Source organism: Nicotiana tabacum, chromosome 8 (assembly GCF_000715075.1).
Source record: "Nicotiana tabacum cultivar K326 chromosome 8, ASM71507v2, whole genome shotgun sequence".
NCBI lineage: Eukaryota > Viridiplantae > Streptophyta > Magnoliopsida > Solanales > Solanaceae > Nicotiana > Nicotiana tabacum.
Window position 1 is genome coordinate 66820338 of NC_134087.1, and position 22148 is coordinate 66842485.

The 22148-nt window shown below is 41.2% G+C and overlaps 1 long non-coding RNA gene across 6 annotated transcripts; it reads right to left on the reverse strand.

The window, feature by feature from the left end:
• Positions 1-3851: 3851 nt before the first annotated feature.
• On the reverse strand, positions 3852-20714 carry LOC107810816 (uncharacterized). 6 transcript variants are annotated; one of them, XR_012694024.1, is made up of 4 exons: positions 20428-20714; positions 16935-17566; positions 16276-16474; positions 3852-3872 (listed from the first exon to the last, which is right to left on the reverse strand). It is a non-coding gene; the product is annotated as an uncharacterized LOC107810816 (long non-coding RNA). The 6 variants fall into 6 exon arrangements; XR_012694022.1 differs by lacking the exon at positions 3852-3872 and adding an exon at positions 14799-15127; XR_012694023.1 differs by lacking the exon at positions 3852-3872 and adding an exon at positions 15143-15345.
• Between the last annotated feature and the right edge of the window lie 1434 nt (positions 20715-22148).

Here is a 22148-nt window from a genome sequence, read left to right on the forward strand (position 1 = left end):
CTGTTGAGGCATTAACCTGGGAGTCCGAGTTCGATATGCGGAGCCGTTATCCCCATCTTTTCTCCGACTCAGGTACTTCCTTCTTATGTTCGTTCGACGACGAAAGGTTGTTTTAGAGGTGGAAAATGTGATGACCCAAAAGGTCATCACCTATTTTAGAAATAAACTCTGTGTTCTGAGGCCTTAAAGCCTCCTTTTTGTCTCACCTCGATATGCATGCGCAGTTCGGGCGTGTATCTGGAAAGTCATTATGTGAAAATCTGTGAAAATGATGAATTTTATTTTTAAAATGAATTTAAGTTGACTTCGGTCAACATTTTAGGTAAACGGACCCGGACTCGTGATTTGATAGTCTCAGAGGATCCGTAGGAAAATATGGGACTTGGGCGTGTGCCCGGAATCGAATTCCGAGGTCCCAAGCCCGAGAAATGAATTTTTGCAGAAAATTATTTTCTGGAATATATAAGAGTTTTAGGAAATGAAAGATGTTTGAAATTGCTGGTATCGGGCCCGTATTTTGGTTCCGAAGCCCGGTACAAGTTTGAAATAATAGTTAGGCTGAATCTGTAAAATTTGGTAAAGATCGGAATTGGTTTGGTATAAAACGGACTTAAAGTTGAGAAATTGGAAATTTTGGTGTTCTTGAAAAATTTCATGAATTTGGGTTTAATTCATAGTTATTGATGTTATTTTAATGATTTGATTGCACGAACAAGTCCGTATGATGTTTTTAGGTTAGTGTGCATGTTTGGTTTGGAGCCCAAAGGCTCGGGTGAGTTTTGGATAAGCCACAGAGTGGAATTGGACTTAGGGAAATGATTGTTGCAGATTCAGCTGTGTTGCAAGCTCTGATCTAGCAATTGCGAGGTCAGGCTTCGCAATTGCGAGCCCAACAGGCTTGGCAATTGTGAGGGATTGATCGTATTTGCGAAGAAAGCCTTGTCTGCTAGTGTTCGCAATTGCAAACCTCCCTTTGCAAATGCGAAGCCATTAGGAAATGCCCAGTATCGCAATTGCAACTAGTTGTTCGCAATTGTGAGGTTAGCAGAAAATGTCTAGGTTCGCAAATGCGAGGCCTTTTTTGCATTTGCGAGCTTCGCAATTGCGATGCTCTTGTCGCAATTGCGACTTCTGCGACCAGTTAATTGGGATTTAGACGGATTTTTCCTCATTTTTCAAACTTTTTCAAAACCTAAACATCTTTGGGCGATTTTTCAAAGGCAACTCTTTTTCCAAACTGATTATACAAGCGAATTGGTGGTGGAAACAAGAGGTAAAGCGGTAGTTGAGGCTTGAATTATTTTCGTGGCATCGAGGTAAGTGTTTGGTCTAACCTTAGCTTGAGGGATTAGGAGTTGTGTCTTATTTGCTATGTGTTAGTTGTGGAGTACGATGTATAGGCATGGTGACGAGTATCTATACGTCGGTGTCAAGCATGCCTGTGGGTCTAGTGTTGTAATTTTTGTGACTCCATTGAGATTTATTCATGCTTAACATGTTGATTATCATTGTTGGTTCCCTTGTCGGGATGTTATTGTTATGATATTGTCTCCCTTGCCGGGATATTATTGTTATGACATTGTCTCCCTTGCCGGGATGTTATTGTTTACGATATTATTTCCCTTGCCAGGATTATTTTGTGATTGATGTTGATTTGAAATGGAATCGGGTTGTACGCCTGCAACGAGGTACGTGAAATGGGAGCGGGTTGCACGCCTCCAACGAGATATGTGAAATGGGAGCGGGTTGCACGCCTGCAACGAGATATATGAAATGGGATCGGGTTGCACGCCTGCAACAAGAAAGAAATGAAGTAAATAGTGTGTTTGTTTTCCTCATTATTGTTGGCAATTAAATTCTGGTTTCTTTACATTCCTTTTTGATATTCTGTTATTATCTGATACTCCCCGCAGCATGTTCTTTACCCTTCCCATCTTTACTGTGAATATCTGCTTTTATTTTTCGTTGTATATGATTTAACTGCACAGGTTTATTTAGTAGTCTGGTCCTAGCCTCGTCACTACTTCGCTGAGGTTAGACTAAGCACTTACCAACACATGAGGTCGGTTGTGCTGATACTACACTCTGTACTGTGTGCAGATACTGGTACCAGAGCGTTTGGACCGCAGTGACGTTGCTGCCTTCAGTACAACAGGCGACCCAAGGTAGTCCTGCAGGCGTCCTTGGGCCTTGGCGTCTCCTTCTATCATTCCTTTTCTGTTTTTACTTATTCAGAGACAGATTCATGTATTTTTATTCAGACTTTATTTGTAGTAATCTTAGATAGTCTGTGAAATTGTGACACCCAATTCTGAGTAGAGTTGTATGTAGACTTCCGCAGTTTGTATTAAGTTAAATTATCAGATTTTGTCTTCCGCTTTATTAATTATTCCGCTATTTGTATGATATCTACTCATCATTGGTAATGGTTTAAAACTGGAAAAAAGTTAAGAAATGAGAATTATTTGGCTTGCCTAGCTTTCACCAGTAGGTGTCATCATGACTCCCGATGATGGAAAATCCGGATCGTGATAGGTACTTTTCGTTGTTACGTAACGAGGGATTTATTCCAAGGCTTAATTTTCTGCCCTTAGGGCGTGAGATCAAGCCCAAGGTATTGCATTTTTTTAACTAGTCTGTATATTCTTTCTCATTTTTTCTTTTTTCTTTTTTCCTTTTTTTTCTTCTTCTTTACTTTCTTATCCTTGTTTCTTCTTTTTTTTTTTCCTTTTCTTCAATTGTTGCTGATTCTTTTTTCCTTATGTGTTCCTATTGATTTTTTAAATTTTTATAAATTTTTGCTACTGTTTCAAAGTTTATAATTTCTGCCTGGAAAAACAAAAACTTTCTAGTGTTTATTAGTGAAGATTTATGCTTTGCTCACCATAATTATTAAATTATTTATTTTATTGATTTGTTAATATAAACTAAAAAGACGAATAACCCGAACCGAAACACAAAAGAGATCAAGTCAAAATCCAAAGCAATATGGCACCCGTAACCTTAAAATTCCGGATCCGCCTCCGAGGATAATTTTAAGCCACTATAAAAAGATGAAAGGTGAGTTTGAACCTTTTTTCTCAAAGTATTTGGACCGGTGAAGTTCACATATTTCACGCAGGAGCTCCATTAATGAAAAGGACAAATATATCATTAGAATATGAATGGACCAAAAAATATAACAGAAGGCAAAGTTGAGCATTTCTAGTTATACAGTGGCTAATTTTTGGACCTTTTCCCTCGTTATAATTTTGCTTGAAGAACACAACTGGCAGAAGATATCAGCAAAACTAAAAATAATAAAAATAAAGTATAGTTTCTCTGCCAAAAGCGATAAACATTGAGATAAAAAACGTAACATATAGAATCACTTGTATCACATTGAAATAAGCATTTCCTCTTCTGTTTACTTTTAATGTTTTTCAATTGTGTCTTGAAGAACATAATTAATTGATGTTGTTTGTTCAATGTAGTTTCTCAATGTGCAAATTTTTTTGATTCGCTTTTCTGCTGTCTAATTTCGGACGTATAAGACTTAATTATATTTATCATTAATCCACGTTATCTATCATACTAGGTAGTGGTAGAAAGTTTTATTTTTTTTATCAAAATTTGATTTGATATAAAGTTACAATAACAAAAGTTGAGACATTTAAGTAACTATCAAATCAAATAACAATACTAACTGATGGATATTATCTACATTCATATAGAAATAAAATATCCATTCTTGGATGTTGCATGGTTACAAGTTGGCACATTCTTTACACTGATGAGAATACTATTTACATACAGATAAAATGTGATGCATTCAAAAGCTATAATTAGTCTTCTTTGCAGTCTTTGACAAAAGATAACAGCAATGTAGGCACCTGTAAAAGCAATAAATAATGATCAAATGTCAATCACCGTATAATATGAAAGTAACAATTTATGCCAATACAAATACTTGTACTCAATATTCTCATCAATGTGTGCATCAATATCAGCACCTCTCTCAACCGTATACATAAAAAGCTCTCTTCTTGCAAAAAGGCCACAAATTTTGCAAGTAACTTAAATCTCACATGGTTATTAATAGCTAATGCACCATTAAACGGAGGAAGAGTACGAAGAAAGAGAGAGAAAGAAGTGTAGAAGTGTCAAATGTAGTTTGTTTGACTCAAAAGATGTTGAGACCTTTTTGAATAAATCAATCGAAGATGAAGGGGTAAATCGTAACTGAAGATAATAATCTCTAGAATAATGATAGGTAAAAGGAAGAGAATTACAGAGCTTCTTTTCATTCAAAATTGGTATCTCTAGAATAATGATAGGTAAAAGGAAGAGAATTACGGAGTTTCTTTTCATTCAAGATTGGTAAGTTTTTTCTCTGTCCCTCTTTACAAGGTCTTTTGTCTCCCTTATATACTAGAAAGGAAACCTTCCCAATCGTAAGAAACCAAAAATACCAGGAATATTCTTAATGTCCCATAATGGGTTTACACTTCTACTAGGGTTGTACGGTTTCTCCTTTCGCCTTGGGGTCGTCTTCCTTGGGACACCGGTTCGGAGTTACCCGGTCGTTTGTCGTACTCGTTATAGGTCATGGTCGGTCAAATTTGGACCCATACAATTAGTCCCTCCGCTTGTCGAGATCGCGACCGGATGCGTCCTCAATGAACGGACTTCATGCATTCTCCTAGAGAAATTTGACCTGTGGGAACATTATGACGTGGCCAATGGGAGATGGTCGTCATGCTCAGCAAAATGTCGTGTGGTACACTTCTCCGGGAAGTGATGTCAGCCTTACGTGTGTCATCATCACGCAGGTTTTCGAGGGGGGTAACGGCTTGGTGCTTCGATTCTTGTGCTATTTCGAAGCCTGTCGCCTCGATTCTGGCGCCTCCCAATCCTATAAATAGGTGGAGGATTTGATTTTTTGAAAAACTTTAGCCATTCCTCTCTTGAAGACCTCTCTCTCTCTTTCCCTCTTGCTCTCATATCCTTCTATATTTCTTTCGTTCCTCAACTGAAGCTTCTTCTTCCTTCCTCCTTTTGTGTTGATACTCCTTTAAACGATATTATGCCGAGGTCTCGTCATTATCGCGAAGAGGTTCCTGAAGCCACCCCGTCATCCACGGTGCCTCCTTTTGACATCGGAGATGTGGTGGTAGAAGAGAGTGACAGCCTTCCTACAGTAGAGGAGCTACTACCGAGGAACCCCTCATCCCGGAGTGACTTCCTCAAAGATCCACCTCCTACCCCGAACCCCGTATTTTCTGAGACGGAGCAGGTCCATATTGATGCCCTTCGTATAAAGTATGGCATTCCTGCTCATATAGAAATGATTCCAGCGGGGAGAGATTACGTGGACGTCCACAGACTTGGATACTGTGCTTTCTATGAGTATCCTTTTATGATCGGTTATACCTTTCCTCTACTCCCCTTAGCGGAAGAATTCTGCAGATTTTACCAAGTTTGCCCCGCACAACTTTCGCCATACACGCTCAAGGTGCTTCTGCTATTGACTAAGTATGTAGAGTTGGGGGAGTTTAGCGTTTCTGTCCACCACCTTTTGCACCTGTTCACGCCTAGTTTCCTCAGGGGTACCATGGTACATTTGAGGCTTCGTGGTACGAAGGGCTGGTGGTTGGAACAGACGACCAGGTGAGCCGCAAATTCTGGCACAAGTACTTCTTTGTCAAGACCGAGCACGTCGTTGTTGACTCCGCCAGATTTCCGGAGTGGTGGAATGGAGCTCGTAAGTGTCGTCATTCGTTATGTTCCTCTCTCTTCTGTATTTACTATAAAGCTTATTCACTTGCCGTTTTGCATCTATAGGTCGTCCACCTCGCCCCATTGCGGGTATCAGAGATTGGGTAGCCCGCCTGTTGCCTCATGCAGCAGAAACTCGAACTTGGCCCGACTTCGTGCAGCGTTATGGCCGTAAAGTTTCCTCAGGTAAACGTCTTACTTATTACTTCTTTAGCCATGCGACCTTACTTAATAGTACGAACTTCTATGATGACAGGTCGAGGTGCTTCCAGGTGGAGGGCGCCAGTCCCCTCTTTTCAACAAGCCGTTACCACTGCAGATACGCAGTTTGTCTTGAGTGAGTCTATTCGAGAGGGTCGTCCTCAACCTATCCAATTGGGGGATCCGTCTCGAGTCGTGGCCGCGAGGGAAGAGGTTTCTTCGGTACCGGCCGCACATCCTTTGGATGAATCCTCTAACGGGGACGAGCCGTTGTCGAGGAAAATGAGGAGGCTTGAGCTAGAGAAAGGCGTGGCTACGGACGTTGATGGCAGCGAGGCGTCCCGGACATCCCCTGTGCCTGTGTTCATGGTCGATGCCATTTTGTCGGGGAGATCTCCCCAAGTGGAGGGCATTGGCCCAGGAGTTAGTTCAGTGCGCTCTGTTGAGGGTGGTGCGTCGTCCAACGTTGGGGGGCATCGTGTACGACTCAGGTTCGGATATCGACCTAGAGGATGTTAATGAATTTGTGGGTCACCATACCCATGTGGAGGTTAGGATGGACGGATCCGACCGTCATGTGGTCGTTCCGGGGAACTACAACTTGCTACTGAACAGCGAGCAAGTGGCATCGGCCCTAGCTCCTCTATGTGCAGCTCCTGAAAGCGAGATGCTTAGGGCGATGAGCGACGTGGAGTTATCTCAGAAGGTCGCTGGTATGGCCCTGCAGGTAGGTGCCTTTCCTTCTCTTTTCGTTGTTGGGTTGGTGCGATAATCGTCATTTTATACTTTGTTTCTGACCTCTTCCCTTCTTTTTTGTCAGACCCTCGTCATGGAGGTAGAGAGAGAGCGTCGAGAGAGGATACGTAAGGGCCTTTTATGAGAAGATGTCGTCCAAATATCATCAGTATCGGGCTAAGCACCGAGTGATGGCCGACATTTATCATTAGGACCCTGAGTTTCAAGTTTTTCGTGAGGGGATCAAGCAGCGGGAGGACCAGTTGGAGCGCAAGATTGAGGAGCTGAGGGATAGGGATAAAGAGCTCATGAAGGTTGTCGCCCGTAACAGTGAGTTGGAGGCCTCCCTTAAGGCGAAGGAGGACGAGCTCGAGTTGAGCAGGGGGGTGGGGGGTGACGGCTGAGAATGCCGACTTACAAGCGAAGGTGGCCGACTTGACCACTGGGTTGAGTACTAAGGTAGCGAGGATTGAGGGGCTTAAGGGCGAGCTGAACGTTAGCGCTGATAAGTTGGCGGCAGCTATTTCTGAATCGATATCTTTAGAAGATGCCCTCCGCATTTCTAGATCCGAGTTGACTGAGGAGAAGGAAGCCTCTGGTCGTCGGGTGGCAGGGCTCGAAGGGCGTGTCAAAAAACTGGAGGCGGAGCTGACCACACTAAACGGACAAATGGCCTCGCTGAGGGCGGAGGATGCGCGTCGACGTTCTCAGCCTTCTACGTCTCGCGCCTCAGCCGATCCGGTTGTGCCCCGTCGTTTATACGAGTTGTGGGTCCATGTGGAGGCTCGGCTTGATATGTATAAGGCTTTTCACTCCGAGGGAAGGGCTACTGAGGCGGAGGTTCAGGTTGTGCACGCCGAAGCTCGTGCAGCTAGTGAGTCATGCGGGTACAACCCCCTCACACTTGACGAGGATGATTTCAACTCTGATGATGCGAATTGCCTTGCTTCATATTCGTGGTACGAAGACTCTTACCCCGCTGGGGATGATGTGTAGTCTTAGTTTGTATTTGCTTTTGTTTAGGGATTTTTGCACGGGTCGTACTTGGGCCCGTTTGTAGGGGCCAGTGTAAATGATGTTTTGCTGTAATGTAAAATTTACTTTTGTCGGCTTGTTTTGTTCTTGCATTCATCGCACACATGATATCGTTGACGCCCTCGGCTATTGGGATGTTGCTTCAAACTGTCATCGAGGCGGGATCACGTCGTAGTTCCAACGAGGTCGAACTTATGTTTTCGTCGATGGCCTTGGCCAGTGGGGTGCTGCTTCGACCTGTCGTCGAAGTAGAATCCCGTCGTGGTTCGAACTTACATTGTTGTTGATGGCCTTGGCCATTGGGATGTTGCTTCGAACTGTCATCGAAGTAGAATTCCATCGTGGTTGGAACGAGGTCGAACTTACATTGTCGTTGATGGCCTTGGCCATTGGGATGTTGCTTCGGACTGTCGTCGAAGTAGAATTCCGTCGTGGTTTGAACGAGGTCGAACTTACATTGTTGTCGATGGCCTTGGCCATTGGGATGTTGCTTCGGATTGTCGTCGAAGTAGAATCCCATCGTGGTTCGAACGAGGTCGAACTTACATTGTTGTCGATGGCCTTGGCCATTGGGATGTTGCTTCGAACTGTCGTCTAAGTAGAATCCCGTCGTGGTTCGAACGAGGTCAAACTTACATTATCGTCGATGGCCTTAGCCACTGGGATGTTGCTTCGAACTGTCGTCGAATTAGAATCCCATCGTGGTTCGAACGAAGTTGAACTTACATTATCGTCGATAGCCTTGGTCATTGGGAGGTCGAACTTACATTATTGGCGATGGCCTTAGCCACTGGGATGTTGCTTCGAATTGTCGTCGAAGTAGAATCTCGTCGTGGTTCGAACGAGGTCGAAGATATTGCTTCGAACTGTCATCGAAGTAGAATCCCGTCGTGGTTCGAACGAGGTCGAACTTACATTATCGGCGATGGCCTTGGCCATTGGGATGTTGCTTCAAACTGTCGTCGAAGTAGAATCCCGTCGTGGTTCGAACGAGGTCGAACTTACATTATCGTCGATGGCCTTGGACATTGGGATGTTGCTTCCGTCGTGGTTCGAATGAGGTGGAACTTACATTATTGGAGATTTGATTGTATTCCCGTAAGGAGACGTCACATGTCGACTAGTGGAGATCTGGTTCTACACATACAATGGAGGTTTGATTCCATAGATACAATAGAGATTTGATTTCGTACTTACAATGGAGATTTGATTCCGTACATACAATGGAGATTTGATTCCGTACATACAATGGAGATTTGATTATGTATATGTAGTCCCTTCATTACTTCGATCCGGAGGTCATATCGACGGGTCGAGGTAATGAACAGCATGTCGCTCCTTAAGGTGTCCCCCTTGCCTCCTCGTTAAAAAACTCTCGGGAAAACCCGATTGGAACAAAAACCGGGTGAGGGAAAAAGAGTACGACTTAGGTGACACCTTCTTTTAGAAGTGGAAGTACTTGAGATAGGCGACGTTCCAGTTGTTTTGGAGTAGTTTTCCTTCCATTGTTTCTAGCTGGAACGCTCCTTTATTTGCTGCTGCTACGATTTTGTATGGTCCGTCCCAGTTCGTTCCCAATTTCCTTCATTAGGGTCTTTTGACGCTTGTGTTTTGGTCTTGAGGACGTAGTCGCCAACTTTGAGTGGTCGCACCTTGGCTCTCTTGTTGTAGTATCTTTCTACTTGCTACTTCTGGGCTACCATTCTTATGTGGGTCGTGTCTCTTCGTTCTTCAACTTCATCCAGATCTTGTAGCCTGCTTTCATCGTTGCCTATTCTGCTCTCGTTGGAGTATCTCAAACTAGGCTCCCCGACCTCGACGGGTATGACTGCATCGGTCCCATAGACCAGTGAATATGGTGTTTCTCCTGTGTTGGTTTTTGGCGTAGTGCGGTATGCCCATAATACTTCCGGTAGTAGCTCAGGCCATAGCCCTTTAGCTTCCCCAAGCTTCTTTTTCAATATGTTCAATATTACTTTATTGGAGGATTCGACTTGACCATTGGCGGCTGGGTGGTATGTCCTGAAGAGTATTCGTTTGATGCGCCACTTTTCGAAAAACTTTGTCATTCTTTTTCCGATGAACTAAGGTCCGTTGTCACAGCTGATTTCTTCGGGGTTGCCAAAACGGCATATAATGTTTTTCCATATGAAGGCGACGACCTCCTGCTTGCGTATCTGAGAGTATGCACCTGCTTCCACCCATTTAGAAAAGTAGTCAGTTAAAACCAAAAGGAAGCGTACCTTACCTCGTCCTGCTGGGAGGGGGCCAACTATGTCCATTCCCCACTTTATGAACGGCCATGGCGAAGTAACGGAATGAAGGAGCTCCCCTGCTTGGTGTATCATAGGGGCGTACTTTTGGCATTGTTCATATCTCCTGACATAGTCGGCGGCTTCTTTTTTCATTGTAGGCCAGTAGTATCCGGCGCGAATGAGGCATCGGACGAGGGCACGGTTTCCTGTGTGGGTGCCACAGTGCCCTTCGTGTACATCTTCCAGCACTTGCCTTGTTTGATGTGGCCCAAGACATTTGGCTAGAGGGCCGCCAAACGTTCTTTTGTAGAGATCGCCATTTACTAGGCTATACCGGGCTGCCTCGACGTGGTCTATTGCGGAATGAAGGAGGGTGACCACGTTTTCTTTGTTGATATTCTTGGTGGCCGCAGCTAGTTTGGCGAGGCCATCTTCTTCGATATTTTGCGCCCTGGGTATTTGGTCGAGGCGGCATTCATCAAATTCTGGCAGTAGTTTGTGGATTTATGACTGGTATCTTTGTAGCCTCTGCTCTTTGATTTGGAAAGTCCCGGTGACCTGATTCACCACGAGTTGGGAGTCGCAGTGGAGGACGAGTCGTCGAGCGCCATATTTGAGGGCTAACTTCAAACTTGCAATCACAGCTTCATACCCGACCTCGTTGTTAGTCATCTCGGGGTATCGTATGGACTGTCGAATTACTTCGCCTGTAGGGACCTTGAGGACGAGTCCCAGTCCCGATCCCGAGGCATTATAGGCACCACCGGTGTAGAGGACCTACAGGTCGATATGTGTAGAAGAGCAGAGTGCTTCCTGTTCTACCTCGGGCAATATTTTCGTGCAGAAATCAGCGAAAGTCTGCGAGCACCTGCGACTTGATGGCAGTTCATGGTTGGTACGTTATGTCGTGCTCGCTTAGTTCTATAACCCATTTGGCTAGTCTACCAGATAGTTCAGGTTTTTGTAGGATACCCCTTAGGGGGAAGGTTGTCACCACTTTTATGGGGTGACATTGGAAGTACGGTCTAAGCTTCCGTGAAGCTATGACAAATGCCAGAGCTAGTTTTTCAAGGTGAGGGTACCTCGTCTCGGCATCGATTAAAGTTTTGCTGACTTAGTAAATCGAAGACTGCGTACCTTTATTTTCACGGACCAAGATGGCGCTTACCGCAACTTCGGAAACTGCTAGATACACATGTAGGCATTCACCTTGGTCTGCTCTGACGAGCAGTGGTGGCGAGGATAGATACGTTTTCAGCTTTCTCAGGGTGTCGATGCATTCATCGTTCCATTGCAACCCGTGGTCTTTCCTTAGTACATTGAAGAATTTATGGCATCTATCCGAGGATAGCGAAATGAACCTTGATAGGGTGGTTATTCGTCCCGTTAACTTCTGCACCTGCTTTTTGCTGGTCAATATTTCCGGTATTGCATCGATGGCCTTGATTTGATCTGGGTTGACCTCGATTCCCCTTTGTGACACTAGGAAACCGAGGAAGTTTCCAGAAGTCGCGCCAAAGGCGCACTTTTTGGGATTCAGTTTCATTCCGTACTGCCTTAGTATTTCGAAGGCTTTCTTCAGATGACCAATGTGATCTTCTTTCTTTGCTGACTTCACTAGCATGTCATCAATGTAAACCTCCATTGTCTTACCGGGTTGTTCTTTGAACATTTTGGTGACCAACCTTTAATACATGGCCCCTGCATTCTTAAGCCCGAACGGCATCACCTTGTAGCAGTACGTACCTTGGTGAGTGATGAAAGTGGTCTTTTCTTGATCTTCTTCAGCCATTAGAATTTGATTATAACCGGAGTACGCGTCCAAGAAGCTCAGTAGTTCGTGCCCCGCTGTTGCATCAATAAGTTGGTCGTTGTGGGGGTAACGGGAAAGAGTTCTTCGGGCATGCTTTGTTCAAATCGGTGAAGTCGACACACATTCGCCACTTCCCGTTCTTCTTTTTGACCATGACCACATTGGTGACCCATTGGGGTATTTCGATTCTCTGATGGAACCGTTGGCGAGTAATTTATCAACTTCTTCGCTGACCGCCTCATTGATTGCGGCATTGAACTTTCTCCTCATTTGTCGTACCGGTGGATAAAGTGGATCGACATTTAGCTTGTGTGTGGCTATTTCCCTTGGGATTCCTGGCATATCTGAGTGGGCAAAAGCAAATAAATCGGCGTTGTTAGTTAAAAACTCACGATACTCACCTGGCTCCGATAGGTTGTGCCCAACATAAGCCTTCTTGGTGCAGTCGGTGTTATCTAACTGGACGGGATCAAGATCTTCTACGGTTGCTTTGCATGCTTCTACAATGTCCGAATCTTTGATGGCCTCTACTTGTATGTCGGGTTTGGTGCCGGACATGGCTGACTGCTATGCTTCCGCGCTTGCCCCTTTTAGCTGTTTGGTGTGTGTGCAATATTGGGCGATCCAGTAGCATTCTTGGGCGGTACGTGGCTCGCCTCGGATGCTGAATATCCCTCATGGGGTGGGAAATTTGATCACTTGATAGAAGCTTGAGGGGACGGCTCGCATGGCGTGTATCCATGGTCGCCCTATGATGGTGTTGTAGGCTGTTTCTTGATTCATGACGTGGAATGTTATTTCCAGGGTGACCCCTCCTACTAGGACAGGTAGCACTATTTCTCCGGATGTCCGCTCTACTGCATTATTAATACTCGTTTGTGTTATGCAATGCGGTATTATTTTATCCTCGAGCCTCATTTGCATGAGAACTCGCGGGTGAACAATACACGCGCCACTTCCGTCATCTACCATGATTCTTTTTACATCGGTGTCAGCGATGCGTAAAGTTATAACCAAAGCATCATAGTGAGGGAAAGACAAACCATCGGTATCTGACTTATCGAAGATGATACTATCTTCGAGGTCATCATACCGTTCGTGGGCGGCTTTCCGTTTGAGTTTATGCATGGTGGTGAACTTCACATGGTTGATTACCGTATCATCGCCGCCGCCAATGATCATTTGTATGGTATGCGCTGGTGATGGTGTCTTTAGAGGTCTTTGAGATAGGTCGCGCCCTCGAGCGAAGTTGGACCTTCCTTTATAGCTTAGCAGTTCTTTCAGGTACCCCTAGTTCAACATCCTAACTACTTCTTGTCGCAGACCTATGCAATCTTCGGTCTTGTGTCCTCTTTCTTGGTGGAATTCACAGAGGACATTCGACCTCCTAGTGCTTGGATCCGATTTCATCTTTTGCAGCCACTGCACCTTCGTGCCCAGTTTTTCTAGTGCGTACACTATTTCTGAAGGGGAAACACAAAAATTATGAGCAGATAGTAGTGGAGGCATACCTCTTTCGTTTCGGAAGGGTACCATGTGTCGTGGCATGACGTTCGCGTGTCGTGGAGGGGACGGGTTGGATGTGCGGATATAGGGTTGATGCCTTTCTCGATTGAAACATGGTGGTTGATCTCTTCGCCCATCGTTACGTCGATCTCTCCTTGTCTCGGTCTGGACTGATGTTAATCGCTGAAGCGGCCCATTCAGGTCATCCTCGTCTGCCCTTACCTCGGCGCAATAAGCATTGTGGATTTCTTCCCATGTGGTTGGGGGGTACTTCATGAGTCTACTGAGAAGTTTTTTGGTCGCCTTTGATCCATTCCTGTTTAACCCATTTTGAAAGGCTGCCACTGCCATCCCTTCTGACACGTTCGGTAAACTCATCCTTACTTTGTTGAATCGGGCCAGGAAATCCCGAAGTCCCTCGCCCATCGTTTGTCGGACGACGAAGATATCATTGACTCTAGCCTCGACCTTCTTCGCTCCTACATAGGCGATGGCGAATTTATCCCCATCTCTTCGAACGTCGATATCGATCGCGCTGGTAGCTGGGAGTACCATGTCAATGCTCCCCCTGTCAAAGTCTCGCCGAACTTTTTTAACAGCACAGACGGTACCTGCTCTTTTGACAGATCATTGCCCTTTACTGCAGTAACATAATGGATTAGGTGATCTTCCGGGTCCGTGGTCCCGTCATATATCTTCAAGTATGGTGGCATCTTAAAGGCCTTTGGAATAGGATGAAGAGCAGCCCCTTCGTGGTATGGCTGTTCGACGAATCGGCCCACATCACGTTTTGGTAATAGCTTCAGAGCACCCGGTATTTTGTCAACCCTCTCCTGATATTCCTTCATTTGGTCGCGGAGTGTTTTTTTCTCATTTTCCATCTCTTCCATTTTCTTTAAGATGGCCATGAGTGCATCGTCACCTGCATTAGTAACAGTGCGGGTGTTACATGTTTGTGTAGCGCTTGGCTCATTGGCGGCAGCTGCGATGTCTGTAGGTGGCACTTCTTCGACGTCTCCTTGAGTGGGTTTCTCGAGCATGTTGCTCAAAGCACTCGTTAACCATTCTTCTAGTAGCGTTTTGACGGCTGGTGGGGCTTCCCCCGCCATGGATGTTGAGGTTCCCCTTTCGCGTAAGATCGTTAGATCCCCGTGCGGAAGAGGTGAGATCTCTCCCTCCGGTGTAGCGCTTGGTGTTGAATTCTCATTGTCTTCTCTGTCGGCTTCGTTGAGGGAGTTCAGGAGATTATTCGAGACATCTGCTACCGCCTTCAGCCTCGCTTTCTTTCCCGCCATTGTTGGTTTTCATGATGTTTGAAGAAAAGTAATTATCACTTTCGGGAATCTAGATGAGAACTATGATTTCAGCTACAGAAATCCCCGCAGACGGCGCCAAATTATTTGACTCAAAAGATGTTGAGACCTTTTTGAACAAATCAATCGAAGATGAAGGGATAAATCGTAGCTGAAGATAATAATCTCTAAAATAATGATAGGTAAAAGGAAGAAAATTGAAGAGTTTCTTTTCATTCAAGATTGGTAAGTTTTTTCTCCGTCCCCCTTTACAAGGTCTTTCGTCTCCCTTATATACTAGAGATGAAACCTTCCCAATTGTAAGAAACCAAAAATACCAGGAATATTCTTAATGTACCCTAATGGGTTTACACTTCTACAAGGGTTGTACGGTTTTTCCTTTCGCCTTGGGGTCGTCTTCCTTGGGACGCCGGTTCAGAGTTACCCGGTCATTTGTCATACTCGTTATAGGTCGTGGTCGGTCAAATTTGGACCCATACATAATTTGTGTTAAGATTGGCTCGTGCCGTACTCTGGTATAAGAAGTGAACAAAAGGAATGAAATTGTCAAATTAAAAATTAGGAATATTACCCCCAAATAATCTAATTCCAATTAAGCTGACAAATACGGGGATAGCAAATAAAGCTATTGAGAGTTCAGAATGTGATGAAAGCTGAGACATTAATAAGACAAATGCTTTGTGTTGCAATTTCCGCCCATGCACCAAAGCAATAAGTACATCAATTGCTTCTGAAACATAAAATCAATGCTAATAGGTTACCAAAAGAAGAAACTGTTACTCCTAACGAATTAAGAAAATGAGCAAGTATTTTGTAAAAAAAAAAAACTTTATCTCAAAAATTTAATCTATTTCTACCACACTACTTAAGAAAAGAATTAGCATACAACCTTAGCATATTTGGAGCATGTCAGAAAGACTTGCCACGTCGACCTCAAAATTGGTAGCTACTATTAGTAAGTAGTGAGATAGATAAGATAATTAACTTTGGGTAACATACACCCTTACCGTTTTAGCAAAATCACAACTATGTCGTCCCTTGACTGCCTTGATTTCAAAACCCAGTAAATTAAAATTAGCATGCTTCAAAAACTCCAGTATTATGAGGTAACTCTAAAAAAAATGGTATGATCTGAAGCAGCTCCAAGAACCAGATGCTAATGAGCTAAAGGCTGAAGCTCTTATGATCTTATGGACACACCATAATCAGTGTAGCATACTATAGTTATTATCTAGTGGCATAAAAAATATTAACAAAATTGGCAGTCATGAGAGAGACGAAGAAGCTTGAAATTAAAGTCATAGGACACATAGCATACAATGGGAATGAAGAGAAATGGATCAGCCAGATTCTGAAGAAAAAGGAAAAAACCTAGAACACCAGGCAGTAACTTTGCAGGTGACAACTTAAAAGTTAAAAGTATTGAAGATTCTAATATGTAACCAGCTATTAAAAAAGAATTTATGTAAAACACTTTATAAAGGATCTATGTAAAAAAGTTCATAGACAAGGAGATATATTTTTGTACAAGTTGCGTATTAGCTCGCATATCAATATTCAACTTGCAGATATTATTGACGTGTTAATAAAGCATGAAGAATAACTTAGTAATGCAGGAATTATGGACTACAATAGGAAAATAGTAAACAGGTAAACTAACCTAATATGACAGTAGCAAAAAATAACTACAACAACATCCAAAAGGCAGCAGAAAAAGTGGCATCAACCGTTTTGAAAAACATCAGCAAAAGTGGCTTCAATCACATCCATAAGCAGCACAGGTGTACGTGCTCAATGTAGGAAATTTTCAACTTCTACTCATAGTTCTCCACCTTTTCAGAGCTCAAATCCAGCAAATCCTTTTAAGAAAAAGGATGATAGCAATTAAAAAGCGATGCAATCTGATATAAATAGCTGGTATAGATACAGAGTTTAAAATAGACGCAAATATTATAATCTACGACTATAATAACTATAGGATAATCACACAGATCATGTGCGTGCTATTGGGAGCTGTAGTAAAGCTACATTTAAAGTTGATAGACTTGTTGAACTAAGAAACTAAAAGTCACAACTTTTGGTTTTGAGTGTGGTGAGGAGCTATTTTTGAAACTTCTAACACAATAAATGACTAAACCTAGATACTTCTAAAGAGAAGATACATAGTGTGCACATGTTCAATATGCTAAGATAGTAGCAATTTCATATTCATCATCAGTAGCCTTCCATTTGACAAGATATTTCACTTGAAAAGCACATAGTAGAAAAATAGTGAAAAAAGAATTTAGAAGATAGAAACATAACGCATAAATTGCATACTCCTCACTACTTGTTAGGTCCTTGAACCTAGATAGGCACTTTGGTATAAGGGACGTTTCCATTACATTGCATTGCATCTCGTCACACCTCCTCTGGCACGAGGTCACATTTAGCTCAATCAATTTCTTCTTGGAACTGTATTTTAGACACCAAATGATTAAACATAAAAATATCACTTAAACATATCTCACTTCAATTTATACTCTATCCAGAAGGTCAGAAATGTGAATCACTCATTTATCTGACATACACTCTATAAGCCATGAGGTTGCCTTCTCACAGCTATTTCCTCAGGAATAATATTCCAATACATGTGAAACCAATAAGTACCCATCAGCTTATTTCATAAAATACAATTTTAATACTCCACTCAATAAAATATACGACCCTCCATTACAAATTAAAGCAGCCACAAAAACTTGTTATAGTTTATCTTGGAAGTGAGAAGTTCATCTGTTACCTCTCAAATATAAGCTACCTATTATCCATTACTAGCTCCCTCTTCTTCTTGAATTTCACAGGAGAGAACAACTCTTGCATGATTTAAATCGCACCTTTTCTGGCTCCTCATTAAACAACAACTCCTCACACTTGATTTCATGAAGAACTGCAAATCTGCTCTCCAGTAACAACTAAGAAGCGATTCATTAGAGTTAGTTACACTTTATTTTTGAGTTAGCTGTGAGACTCTAGTGCAACAAATCAATCAATGAAAAGTTATAACCAGTGAGCAATACACATTATGAACATAACAAACTCTTTAATAGCAGGGAGAACATCAAAGAAGGTTGAAGAAACTTGTCTTACCAAGAACATCATAAGAGCAAGACAACTTGATATAAACCAGGTAAAAACTCTACTGAGATCTAATTTAATGGACATTTTTGCCATATTACATACAACTCATGAATCAAATAGCGCAGTTTAGGTTTGCGATTATTAGGTTATAGAAATTATTGAAATTCATTAACTAAAAGCATGCCCAAATGAACAATAACGTAAACAAACACTAATGTAAACTATCAAGCCTGTATGTATTTATCGATATACTGCAACTGAACCACGATATCTAAAGTTAAGGGCCATATGGTAGGAACTTAAGGCTAAAGTCTTTCCGTGTCACATGTACCATTGTTACAACAACCCGACTACAGTAAGGCAAGAGTAGGCATTGTTTTTGTTGATCGGTGGCACTCAAAAAAAGATAACTGAAATCAATGTATTTTTTCAATAAGGTCTTAGGCTACATTATTAAAGCAAGGCAAGCTGTGGTTACTTGATATGAGAAGTTCCACATTTGTCCAAAAGCGCATTTTCTTTTTCGTCCTAGTAAATAGGCTATTGTGAAATATTCTGTATAAATAAGTAAAGGTAAAAATCTCATTTTACTTTATGTTTTTTTTATTGGCTTTCCCAAATCTTTCATCAGAACTTCGGGTCATTGTTGACCGATCATTATGACAAGCTGGACACATATTAGTCTACTTAGTATTGGCTAGTATATAGATGAACACATTCGTATTGAGTTATATTCCTTTACATCTCAACTTATGGAATTGCTAGTTGTTTGTATCATCACGAAATTGGATCGTAAATATATTATTAGCAAGAAATACAGAGCTAAAAAGTAAATTGACCACTATTGCACTATTTTTCGCCAAGTATATTGTCACATTTTAAGTGATACTATCATACTATGGACATATGTTTTACAATTTCACTTAAAAAGAAACTAAATTTTGCTGAGGAGCTTCAGCGGATAGGAGACACAATTATCGCCCACAAGTACACAGTGGCAAACATCCGATCAAGTTGCCTATACACACCTTTTTATCATATAGGTTCTTAAGTTTCCTTTTCACTTAATTAATCTATATTATTATAAAAGCATGAATACAATATCTGTTTACAAAAATAACCTTATAATATTAAGCATAATAACTTATAATAAAACATAACCTGAATTCTAGATATTAGCCTTATAATCCTATTAGTTTTAGGACATAATACTACACGTTATGAATTCTAGAAAAGCATGAAAAAGTAATACTTACAGTTAAAAGTTCATAAGCATTCTACAATTTAAACTTCAAAAGAGATGGTGAAAACCAGAACGACTTTTTCGTTGCTTGGCATATAATCACTATTCACATATTTATTTTAGAAATTGTGCTATACATATATGTAATATCCAGATTTTGTGTAAATATCTTACATTCGCCACCCCCAAAAATATGCACATGCATATATCATTGATTAATTTATCTATCTATATCTATATTTATTTATATCTATATCTATCAATATCTATATCTATATCTATATTATTATAAAAGCACGAATGTTCTGCGTTAAATGTTGAACGACCAAAATATCCTCCAAATATTGATCGACTTGTACGTCCTTTATTAATTAGAGATATCTCTATAATATTAATGTGCTAAAACGTAAAAGTACTTCATTATTTGTAGAGTTCAAGTCAAATTGTAAAACCTTAAAAATTATGCCTCATAATATGAATTCATCCAAATCAATGATTGTGTTCAAGTGAAATTGGAAGTCTTCCGCTTCTGGATATTAAGAGAGTCTTGAAATAAAGCAAATCAAACCAGCTCATGATTATGCCCAAGTAATACCCTTTTATTATTCCCGATTCAAATCAACGGCAAAGCATAACAGAAGAAAGATGTAAAGCAATTTGTATCCAAACTAGGAGCTCATGATTCTTGCCGAGTTCATAGAATGCTTGGATTTAGCTTTACAATTGGAAGTTTTAATTATGATTTAAACAATAAATATTAAAGCACAGGGGTTAGCAATCCCAAAAATTAGATTGTATTTGTCGCTATATGTTTTCTCACACGAATACCTATATATTTTACTTTTCGGAGAAAAATTAATGTCGTAAATAGATCAAGATGGAGTAACCAAAGAATCAAAAGGGAAAATACACCCAAAATATCATCTATAAAGAAAGTATTAGATAAGATACGATCTCACTACATATTTCTATGATATAAATAGATATACTATCTAATTAACTTAACTAAATTACTTATATTTGCATTTTGACTTCAAGTATTAAAACGATTTTTGCCTCTTCGATTTTTCACTTCAATTGCTATATTAAAAAATTCATATAAATAATTGATTAAATATTTACCTGCAAAGCAGGTACATAGAGACTAGTATATTAAAAGAAAAAGTATCAGTCAATAATATTTATTTTTTGATCAAAAAAACTACAAACTTTGTAAAATAAATCTAATACAAACACTCCCGGCAAAAAAACAAAGATAATGGTTGTACTCGGAAAAAGAATTGCATGCTAATATTTCCAAAAGCATATAAACAAATAAAAAGAATTTCATCAGCGTAAGCGGTAAGCGACTGGTTTTAAGCAAATACATGTAGCCTGGTATGTAAAGGCCTCAAGAAATAATTATAAAAATTCCTAAATAAAGATTTTTTTTTTTTTAAAAGTCGAACTCACCGCAATCGAGAACAAAAAAGCCTTGGTGCCCATCATCAATTTCCCATTCAAGTATCTAACAGATAAATCAGTGATGAGCAAAGGAGATAAGAATAGAGCCAGTTCGAGCTCCAAGGAGAAGAGGTTCAAGGAACCGAACAACAGAAGAGGAAGATAACAAAATAACCTTGCAATTCCTATTAGCTATAGCTAATTAGTGCACTTGATCCTCTCTCAATCTTGATGATAGAGAAAAAAGCGTAATATCTGAAAAGGAGATTTCAGAGGAAAGATCGAGAAGTTTGATTAGGAAGGGAATAATATAGAAAACGTGGCAGATTTCAGGAAGACACGTCTCACATGAGTGTATTAAAAGTCGCAATTACCCTTAGCTTTAATTTTATTGACAAGAAGGAGCCAGGTCGAAACCGTGGCTCTTCTATAATACTAGTAAGTGATGGCCCGGGCAAGCACGAGCCCAATAGTGTGAAGCTTTGTTGGGTCATCACTTGTTTTAAAATGAAATTCTGCATTCCGAGACTTTAAAACCTCTTTTAGCATCACCTCGATTTGCGTGTGCAGTCCGAGCGTGTAGTCGGAAAGCCTATATGTGAAAATATGTGAAAAATGATAAATTTTGACTATAAAATGAATTAATTTAACTTCGGTCAACGTTTTGGGTAAACGGATCTGGACCCGTGATTTGACGGTCCCGGAGGGTCCGTAGGAAAATATGGGACTTGGGCGTATGCCCGGAATTGAATTCCGAGGTCCCAAGCCCGAGAAATGAATTTTTGAAGAAAATTATTTTCTGAAATTGTTTATAAGGTTTGGAAATGAATTTTGATTAGAACATGTTGGTATCAGGCCCGTATTTTAGTTCTGGCACCCGGTACATGTCTTATATGTGATTTTAGATAATTCTGTGAAGTTTGGTAAGAAACGGAATCCGTTTGACGTGATTCAGACCTTAAATGCAAATTTTGATGTTTAAAGAAGTTTTGGGAAAATTTTATTGATTTTGAGGTTTAATTCATAGTTGTTGATATTATTTTAGTAATTTGAATGCACGAGCGAGTTCGTATGTTGTTTTTAGGGTGGTGTGCATGTTTGGCTTGGAGCTCCGAGAGCTCGGGTGGGTTTTGGATAGGCCGTGGGGTGAAATTTTGGACTTAAGGAATTGCAGGCCTGCAGGCTTCGCATTTCCCAACCTCCCTTTGCAATTCGCAGTTCGCATTTCCCAACCTCCCTTCGCTATTCCCAGTTCGTATTTCCCAACTTCCCTTCGCAATTCCCAAGCCAGCAGAGGTCGAGGTTCGCAATTGTTCGCAATTCACATACCTGAGGCCTGCAACTTTTATACTTAGATGATTTTAAACCAATTTTTCATATCCTCTCAAAACATAAACACACTAGAGCGATTTTTCAAAGGCTTCTTCTTCTCCAAATCAGTTGTAAGTCGTTTTTAACTAGTTTTCTTCGATCATTAACATCTTTTAGCATGATTTCAACTTAAAATCAATGATTTTCATAAGGGAAATTGGGTGTTTTGGGTTAGACCTAGGTTTTCAAAAATTGGGGATTTGGACCTCGATTTGAGGTCCGATTTCAAAACAAATTATATATTTGGGTTCGTGGGGGAATGGGTAATCGGGTTTTGGTTCGAACCTCAGGTTTTGACCATGTGGGCCCAGGGGCGATTTTTTGACTTTTTGGGCAAAACTTTAGAAAAACTCATTTTT